General features: G+C 40.2%; 1 long non-coding RNA gene across 3 annotated transcripts in view; it reads left to right on the forward strand.

Moving 5' to 3' along the window:
- LOC100514329 (uncharacterized) overlaps positions 1-10,147 on the forward strand; it is a 277,119-nt gene that overhangs the window by 262,354 nt on the left and 4,618 nt on the right. The window lies entirely within an intron of this gene.

The following is a 10,147-nucleotide window of genomic DNA, read 5'->3' on the forward strand; positions in this document are numbered from 1 at the left end:
CTTACTGTATTGATTTTCTATGGCTGCTATAATAAATTTCCACAAACTTAGTATCTTTAAACAACAGAAATTTACTCTCTCAGGATTCTCAAGGCCAGAAGTCCAAAATCAATTTCACCAAGCCAAAATCAATGTGTCAGCAGATCTTTGCCATGCATGAAGTGCCAGGGGAGAATCTGCTTCTTGCCTTTTCCAGCCACCAGCATTCCGTGGCTTGTGGCTGCATCATTCTCATCTCTGCCTCCATTGTCGCTCTGCCTTCTCCTCTTCTGCGTATACAGTTTCTCTCTGCTTCTCTTTTCTAAGGATGCCTGTGATGGTATTTAGGACCCACCTGCGGGAATTGAAGGATTCCAATTTCCCAATCTCATGATGCTTGGTTTAATCACCCCCTCACACACACAAAGTCTTCGCTATATGTAATTGGTTGAATAATGTCCTAGAAAAATTCTTGTCCAGAATGGGAACCTCAGAATGGGATTTTATTTGGAAATAGAGTCTTAATTACCTTCGTAACTTTTAAATGATAAGTAAAATGCACCAACAGACAATTAAAGGAGAAGACATGATGTCAGATGTTATTTATGTGATACAAACAGTAAGGCTTAGAGGAATTAGGAAAAAAGGGAATTTTGACTTGAGGCAAGTGGAGAAAATGTATGAAAGAAAATGGATTTGAAATGTGTCTTCATTCCTCGGTAACAGAGGAGACAGGAAACCATTTTGCCATCACTCAGGAAACTTGAACCAGAGTACCCCACTCTGGGTATTTGCTAAACTTGTTGGAGTTTCAGTCCCTGTCCCCTTGCGTTTCCTCATTGGACCAACCACTCTGGTCTTTTCTTCTTGCCTATCACCGACTCATTCTATTGTTTTGGCTCTAACCCCATAGATCTCTCATTATTGCTTGCTTTTCACTCCATTGCCAACTTGGACTTCTGCCACATCGCTCTTAAAAAATGAACCACTCAGACTGTAGTCTGTATTTCTCCCTCTTACCTACACCGTGGATGAAAATCACAAACTTGGACAAATTGAAGTAGGTTCGAATTCAGAGCTCAGCTAGGCCCTCAGCTGGGTCCTCGGAGCTGCTCATTATCTTTAACAATCTCCTTTTCAGTGCTTGCAGTCACCGATGTCACCACACCCCCCAACACCTATTCCAGGGCTGTGAGCTTCCACCCCCTTCGGTGATTTTCTTCCTTCTTCAGTGAGAGAACTGAAGCCAAATTCCTTCATCTTCTTGCTTCCTCCATTTATTTCCCCCATCATTTTCTTCTGAACATATTTTTTCCTCCTTCACAACATTTTCAGTAGGAAAACTGCCTCCATCCAGTGCGAGAGTAATACCTCCACCTGTCCTTCTCAGATAACTGTTGATCTCTGCCAGACCATTCAAATTTAAGGAAGGACCACAGAGAAACTGAGCAGAAACTCCACTCAGGGGTGGGCTTGTTGACAGCGCACGTCACTGTAAGGAGTCAATTCATGTCACTTTCTTCTTGGGCTGGTCAGCTTAGCCTAGAAGAGGATCTTCAGTCTGGTGCCTGGAATGGGTAAGCCTTGCTGCCATTCATCTGGGAATCAGTGGACGAAGAGAGCTGGGAGTCTCGATATTGTGGATATAACTTTCCCTTAATCTCCCAGGACTCAATAGGTGCCTTCGTCCTTAACTGCGTCTCTGCTTCACCCTCTCCAGAGAATAAACCTTCCATGGGAAAGATTCACTCCTCTAGCTGTGTGTGGTTGAGGAGGACATTTGGGGAACCTGTTGCTTTTCAAACTGCCTTTCAGCCAATATACTCTTTTCTCACCCCCTCACTCCTCCTCTGGAGCATCAAGGGGCTTCTGTGGCTAATTGGTGTCTTAGCTTTAATTAGTCCCCTCTGCGGACATAGCTTCCAGCTTTCTCAGATCCAAGTCACTGACCATTGGCTGTTTTCCAACTTCCCAAGTTTTGTTCCTATCTTTTCTTCTCATAAATTATTAGCTCTTGGGGCTCCATATATTCTTGAAAAATCTTTTAACACTCATTAAAACGGTCTCGAGAGCAAACGGACGTAACCACTCCCTCTCTACACATATTTCACTCCTTTCATCAGAACATGCGGGTTAATATTGCCTTCCTGACCCCCGCTAGTGTATTAAGGAGCATTCTCCCACAAACTCAATTCAGTGTTTGACCCACGCTGTCTTGAGGTTTCCTGTTACCCTTTCTCTAGTTAGATGAAGTGCACCACAGTCTGCAGAAAGCTCAAAGTGTGAATGACCTGATGAGGTATATTACAGGAAGAATTTTTCTCCTCGCTGCAGCAAGAAAGCTTTCGAATCTTCTTTCTGGCCACTCTCTACAGTCTTTGCCAAAGTCCGCTTCTCTGGGTTAGTATCCAGTTTTCCAAGCTTGAGCTGGCTGAGCTCTATGCTTTATCAGACTGCAGCCCAGACTGCAGATCACAACTGACAATGAGTATCCTCAAGATATTTCTGCTCAACCATCCTCCTCCGTGTCCTGAAGTTTTTGTTTGTTTTGTTTTCTATAACTACTTTTTAAATTGAAGTATAATTCATTTACAATGTTGTGCTAGTTTCAGATGCACAGCAAGGTGATTCAGATGTATATCCATCCATCCATACATACATATATTCTCTTTCAGATTCTTTTCCATTATAGGTTATTACAAGATATTGAATGTAGTTCCCCACTCTATACAGTAGGTCCTTGTTGTTTATCTATTTTATATTCAGTAGTGTGTATGTGTTAATTCCAACCTTCTAATTTATCTTCCCTCTACCCCTGCTATGCCCTTTGGTAACCATACATTTGTTTTCTATGTCTAAAAGCCCTGAAGTCTTAACATATTTTAATCTTTGCCATTTCTACTGGAAATCGTATCTTTTCCTGCTTTGGGAAATGGAAAAACTCTATTCCAAATATTAACCATGGAAGCTCCAGGTCATCACTACAAGCATCAGTTGGTGTATTCAGCTATCGCTATAGCCGCTCTTGGTCTGCCACACAAAGTGGAGGGGGGTGGCATTTCTCCTCTTTGCCCAGTACTGCACCTTACCTTTCTAACCCTTTGGCATTATTACCCTCATGAGATTACAATTTTTCTGTACATGTCTCTCTCTTATTTTAGATTTTGAGCTCCGTACAGGCAGGAGGCAGGAAGGTAGGGACCATTTTTTTCATGTGTGTTTCCCTACTCCTCTATTACCTGCATATAGTAAGTGCTCAGTAACTTTTATTGAATGAATGAATGGGACTGTAAGTTATATAAAACATAGGGCCAAATAATAGTGACACTATTCCCATAATTGTGACCAAGTAAAAATTGTTCAAGTAGTGTACATGAATTAATTTCCCTGTATGTAAAACTTTGATTTTGGTTTTTGTTTTGCTTTTTAGGTAACAGTTGGGGTTTTTTTATTCCATTTGCTTACTTTTTCTATTCACATATTACTGAATATTCCTAAGGGATGCGTTATAAGGTCAGTAATCCATCAGGTAATACTTCAGTTGTTTCTCCTCAAGACCTCTCTCCTGCCCTCTTCAGGATGGTGGATCTGCTAGCGCCACTGCAAAGCTGGCACATGCTTCTCCCCTTCTTATCTTTTCTGTATTAAGTATCCTGTTTCCTGGGTCCCGTATCCCTTCCTGTCTGTCTTTCTCTTTCTTTCTTTCCTTTCTTTCTTTGTTTCTTTCTTTCTCTTTCTTTCTTTCTTTTCTTTCCTCCCTTCCATCCTCCCTCCCTTCCTTCCTTCCTTTTTTTAAAGTTTATTGTGTTGAAAAGCTCATATTTCTGTAGCATTTTAAGAAAGGAGGCATGAGGCATGTATTTAATGTGACCTTTAATTGCATGAAAATGCCTGTATTTTATTTTACCTTCATTTTTTTTTCCTTTGCTTTTTAGGGCGGCACCCACAGCATATAGAAGTTTCCAGGCTAGGGGTCAAATCTGAGCTACAGCTGCCAGGCCTACACCACAGCCACAGCAGGATCCCAGTTACATCTGCGACTTTCACTGCAGCTCATGGCAAAGCAGGATCCCCGACCCATTGAGCGAGGCCAGGGATCAACCCACATTCTCATGGATACTAGTCGGATTTGTTTCTGCTGCACCACAGTGGGAACTCCTTTACCTTCGTATTTGATTGATAGTTGGTCTGGCCAAAAATCTCTAAGTCGAATATTTTTCTCAGAATTTTAAAGGCATTGTTCCACTGTCATCTAACATTCAGGCGACATAATGTCCTTCTATTTTGTAATCTTTTGTGTGCAACCTATTTTTCCCCTTCTTTGGAAGCTTTCCACATACATTTTATTTTCTTGCATTCAATATCTTTCTTCTAATTTTGATGTAACTTTTTTAAATGTACCCTTCAACTTTCAAGTCCAAGTGAAGTTTTTTATTGTTTTCTTTTTTTTTTTTGTCTTTTTGCTATTTCTTGGGCCGCTCCTGCAGCACATGGAGGTTCCCAGGCCAGGGGTCGAATCGGAGCCGTAGCCACTGGCCACGCCAGAGCCACAGCAACACGGGATCCAAGCCACGTCTGCAACCTACACCACAGCTCATGGCCAGATTGTTAACCCACTGAGCAAGGGCAGGGATCAAACCCGCAACCTCATGGTTCCTAGTCGGATTCATTAACCACTGCGCCACGATGGGAACTCCTTTTATTGTTTTCTTAATCATAATATCTAATTGCCCTTTCATTTCTCTGATCCTTTTATGCCTTCTAATTCTTGTTATGTGTTATAATACCACATTTTTACATCTCTGAAGCCATAAAGTACATTTTTTGAAGATGTCTTCTATATTCTGTATGGATTCTGCTTTTGCTACATACCTTTCTTTTCTTGTTTTGGGGATTTGGTATCTTTTATACTAGAGACTTCTCTTGAATGTCTAATTCTTGACTATGCATTCTTACTAAATTTAAGGCAGTTAAAATATTTGAAAATGCTCTGTGTAAGGGCAAAGCGCATTAATTGGTGGATTCATCTGAGGCCTAATCAACAATGACTGGTCCTTTTCAGTTGGTGACCCACAACGTCAGTAACTGAAAATAGTTTCCTTCAGGATGTCAATACGTTCTCTCCTCTCCTGCCTGGCAGAGCTACACCCGTCTCGGGGGTTTCTGGGAGAAAGGTAGAAGAGAGAAGGGCTTTCAGTCCCATATGCTGGCTCTAATTTATTCTCCGCTTGGAGGGTTATCTGTTTGACTGAATAAATAGCCTTTCAGTTTCAGTTTCTTCAGAGAATAAACCATCTTCCTCATCTTTCACCTTCAGGGAGGGAGGGTAGAGAGAAGGGTCGTTACCTAGTCCCTTGAAGTACAGGAGGTTGCCCTACAGATGTCCCCAGCTTGAACCCAGGCCCTCTGCTTTCTGCTCCCCTTTCCCCCATCCACTGCCCTGCACCAATGCCTGCTGCTCCAAGTCTTAGGATTGTATGGGTCTTGCTTCCTGTGTGGCCTGAAAGTGTCAGCTTTTTTTCAATCATCTGTATCCGTGGCTCCTCCTCTGTCTTCCTTCTATGTCATTTCCCTGTCATTTTAGAAGAGATTTAGCAATAAGGAATATTAGCAGACAGGAAGTTGACTAAAATCTATATATTTGATGCTGACCTTTCTGTACTGGTTTGAATTCTACATTATTTGGAAATCGCAAACTTCTTTTAAGGTCATGGCTCCGAAGGCATTCTCCACTGCATAATAAAGCCACTACAAGAGTTTCTTTGTATTACTGTGGCTGTGGCATAGCAGCTGCAGTTCCTATTCGACCCCTAGCCTAGAAACTTCCATATGCCGCAGGTACGGCCTTAAAAAGACAAAAAAAAAAAAAAAAAAAAAGAGAGAGAGAGAGAGAGAGAGAATTTCTTTGACCTTTCAGAGCAGCAGAGTTTACTCCTGTAGGCTCAAGTGTGTCTAAATTTCCTAGCCGAATGTTGTCATATCTTTAAAGGAAAAAATACAGAAATTAGTACTTATCAACTGCTGATTGTGTGCCTGACACTCTAATTTAGCTCTCACAGAAATCTTATGAAATAGGATCTGCTGCATTATCATGGCTGTTTTTATAGATGAGAAGCCTCACATCAGAGGTTCCTTCAGGAGCTCAGTGTCATACACAGCCAGGAAAGAGTGGGGCAGGGTCCTTTCCAGGACTGACTTCAGAGCTCACATTCTCCTACCACTTAATTCACGTGACTCCCTACAGCTGCCAAGGCAGGAGGTTGACCTATTCTGCCCAAATTGATGGGTTTCATTAGGATGCGAGTGATACAATATGACAGTTACCATTTCTTCTGAAGCTGTCCTGTAAATCATGGCTTACAAATGGTTTTCTGTATGTCACGTCTATCTCTAAAATTATGCATTTACATCAGAAAGTCAAAACCACATTTCATTTCAAAAGCCACATGAGTCAGTTAAACGCATTTTTCTTACTTGTACTTTTTAAAGTAGTTTTGGATGAAAACTAAGAAACTGCTTTATTGTATTTATTTATTTTTACTTAGATTTCCCTGTCTATCAAAGTGCTATCAAAACACACCACCTGGCACATGTGGAAGACAATGGTATTTACCAACTTCGAGCAAAGAGGTCTTTTAAATTTATTTCATTTTTGGTTTTGTTTGTTTTGTACCTTTAAAAAAATAAAAATAGTAAAAAGAGCTTTGATACTTTGGAGCCAGACAGTCCTGGGTTTCATTTTTCAGCTCTGACACTCAGTATCTGTGCAAATGTGAACACATTTCCTAAGGTTTATCTCCATAGGCTAAGTTGGTGGTGATGATAACTAACTTACAAGTTTATTAAGAGGATTAAAAGAGACAATTTCTTAAAAGGCCCTATGGTGTGCATTCATGCCTCAGCCTTATTTGTTCCATGCAAGGAAAAAAAAAAAAAAAAGAGTCTGATTTAATCTAGTTCAAGTAAAAGGAGTTATTGTAAAGATATGCGTGAATGAAAGTTCACTGAAGAGTCAGGAATGAAGGCAACTTGCAAAACAGGCTCTGCCTGCTTTCCCTTACATAGTGCAGGGGCTCCGTCTCCACCACCCCGTCTCCCTTCCCCTCTGGTTTTTATTAACCTTCTGGAGAAAGGATTATAAGGCAGCAATGCAAAAACCAAAAACCAAAAACAAAAGAAATAGTTGCTTTCCGACTCTGCAAATATTACTGACCCAACTGGTTAATAAGGCTAAGCTGAGTTTATTGCTTTACTGTGAAAAATAAGAACCTGACCTCAACAGAGTTTTGGCAGTATCGCAGAGAAGGGAAGGCAAGGACAGCATTTATTGGAAGGTGGGCTTTCCCATTTGGGGTTGGGACTGATTATGTCTGGGTGAAAACCATGATAGGACAGTTTAGGAGAGGCAGAAAGAGTAAGGCAAGGATTTTTGAGGCAAGAGATTCGAGGAATCTCAGGGTGCAAACTCTCTATTGAAGCTTTCTATTGAAGAGTTGACGATTCTTTCTAGGAAGTTCCTGTAACAACCAATCTCTCGCTTGGACAAGAGTCTCCAGGAAAAACAAAGTAATCCAATCAAAAGTGTGAATAGTGAAGTCATGTTAAAGTGGCCTCTACGTTGTAGCCAGTAACCTGCCTGGTGGGTAGATGGTTTCAGGGCTCAGTGTCCTGGATCTGTGTAAGATGGCTTCCGTTCTCAAAAGTTAAAACTGGACTTCAAATATCTGTCTCTTAGAAGATTCCAGAGTCTTTTCTGAGACCCTTCTAGTCTCAGACCTAGGTGCTCAACCCTTTCTTCACTCTCTCCTCCCTTCTTCAATCCTTCTTTCTCTTCTCTTTTTATCAGAAGTTACAAAAAATGAACTCCTCCCACTTTGTTTTTTGTAATTATTATTCAATATCATCAGAGCAATACATGTACATATTTTAAAAATCACCAGAGGCAATTGCATTTAATTCACTTAGAATATGTAAGTAATAGGTCTATTTCTATTTTGTGACTGTCCCCATTTAGTTATAATCTAATGGCTTCCAACAGTGGAAGATGAAAGTTTAGCTCTCTTATCCTCTACTCAAATATTTTCTCTCCCTTTCCCCACATCTCAATTCAGTTATTTAAAAATTTTTATTTGATTGGCATTTAGGGCTTACATTATGATAACTAGGTAAATGCCATTCATGTAATAGTGAATCATATCTCAGATCATTTTCATTAAAACCAAGTTAATAGATAGAATTCTTGTCTACCTCATATTTTCTGTCCATATCACTAACTTAGCTCCATACCTTCCAATAGAGAAATAAAAAGTCCTCAAGTTGATTAAATCTCTCGCTTCCATTTGTTCCACTGGAAACTTCTAGCCCTTTACTGCTCACTTTGCTGGTACTGGAGAGGGAGTGGTTGACTAGCTGTCCCACCAGGAGAAAGGGTTTGAGAGTTTAACTGTCCCTCATATATATTTTCAGTCATTCTTTGTTCAGCCACAATGCGAACCTCCAGCTACGGTAGTACATTTGTGGTTCTCAGGTAGAGAGCTTTGTTCTCTTCTCATTTCCTTGTTTCATATTAGTTAACTTCCCCTTCATCCTTACCATCTATCTATCCCCTAAACTGGATATTACTCAAACCAGCCAATCCTAAGCCTGCTTATCCTGCCTTGCCTTTTCTCAGAAACCACAAGGCTCTTGCCCATATTTTCCCCTTATTCCTTCTGCCTTCTGGCCAACCCTACTGTTTCCCCCTGTGGCCGTGCCTAGCGTGCCATGGTTCATATTTCTGGGGATCTGTGAGCATAAAAAACTTCTTTCTTTATGAGAATCATCTTCATATCTCCCTATCTTAATTAAAATAAATCCCAAGAATATTTTTAAAACAATCACTGTCCTCAAAGATTCATGAAATCAAAGATTATTAGTCATGGAAGTAAGAAGATCTTCATGTCATATTTCTTTAATATAAGTAAAAGCCCTAATATCCAGAAAAGGAATTATCATTGTGGTTTTCTGGTCTTCATTTCCTCCCCTTTCCTTTTTCCCTTTTCTGTCTTGTCTCTTATATCCTCCTTTATAGGCCATTTCTTCCATACGTCTTGGCTTTGATAATAACATCTATTAATCCCAGCACATCTTCCGAAACCTCCACATCTTTGCTTTTCTCAGTATTTTCCCTGCTGTCTCTACCTGGGAAGATCTTAAAAAACAAAACAAAACAAAACAAAACCACTTCTTTGATTGTCATTATACCAAAAAGTTAAGAGTGGTAAGCAGGAGTTCCTGTTGTGGCTCAGTGGAAACAAATCTGACTAGCATCCATGAGGATGCAGGTTTGATCCCTGGACTCGCTCAGTCAGTTAAGGATCCAGCGTTGCCATGAGCTGCATGTAGATCACAGACATGGATCAGATCTGGTGTTATGGCTGTGGCATAGGCCAGCGGCTACAGCTACTGCTCTGATTTGAACCCTAGCCTGGGAACCTCCATATGCTATGGGTGTGACCCTTAAAAAAAAGAGACAGAGACAAAAAAAGAGTGGTAAGCAAATGAATGCCAGGCAATTGTATGTGATGTGTGTGTGTGTGTGTGTGTGTGTGTGTGTATAACCTATATGATGTATTTATATATGTAATAAGAAATTGGGTATTTTATATTTTTTATATAAGATACTTAATTTCGTTGCCATTCCTAGTACAAAAAAATATGTCCCATTCAGCAAAGATTTGGAAAATTTTTCCCCTGTATTTAAGGTTTAGGGAAAAAAAAGTGTTCTATTTCTAAGCAACTGGTCAATGAACCTTGCAAGTGCTCATATTTCCTTTCCTTCTTTGGCTGCCAAAAAATTCGGAACCCAATTTGCTGCCAAGCTGTAGTAATTATGCAGGACTTTCTGATGTGCACTTCAGGACCCTAACTTTTCCCTGCTCTCATTTTACTATTCTGCCTCTACCTTAGTCTTTTAATCTATTTCTATTTTCTGCATTATTTATTGTATATATTTAAGAAACTAAATATATCCTTTTTTCCCCCAGATCTATACAAACCTTCTCTATGCCCAGATCTTTCTGTTCCTGGAGGAAAGCTAGGATAGTGTCCTATCCTTCTTCAACCAAATGACTAATCTTTTTTTTAGCATCAAAAGATCACTGTAGTCTAATGATTCCATAATCAGCAA

The sequence above is a fragment of the Sus scrofa genome, chromosome 18 (assembly GCF_054392235.1).
Source record: "Sus scrofa isolate SSC_HxYL_T2T_F1_AM1 chromosome 18, Sscrofa_HxYL_maternal_Yorkshire_Landrace_v2.0, whole genome shotgun sequence".
NCBI lineage: Eukaryota > Metazoa > Chordata > Mammalia > Artiodactyla > Suidae > Sus > Sus scrofa.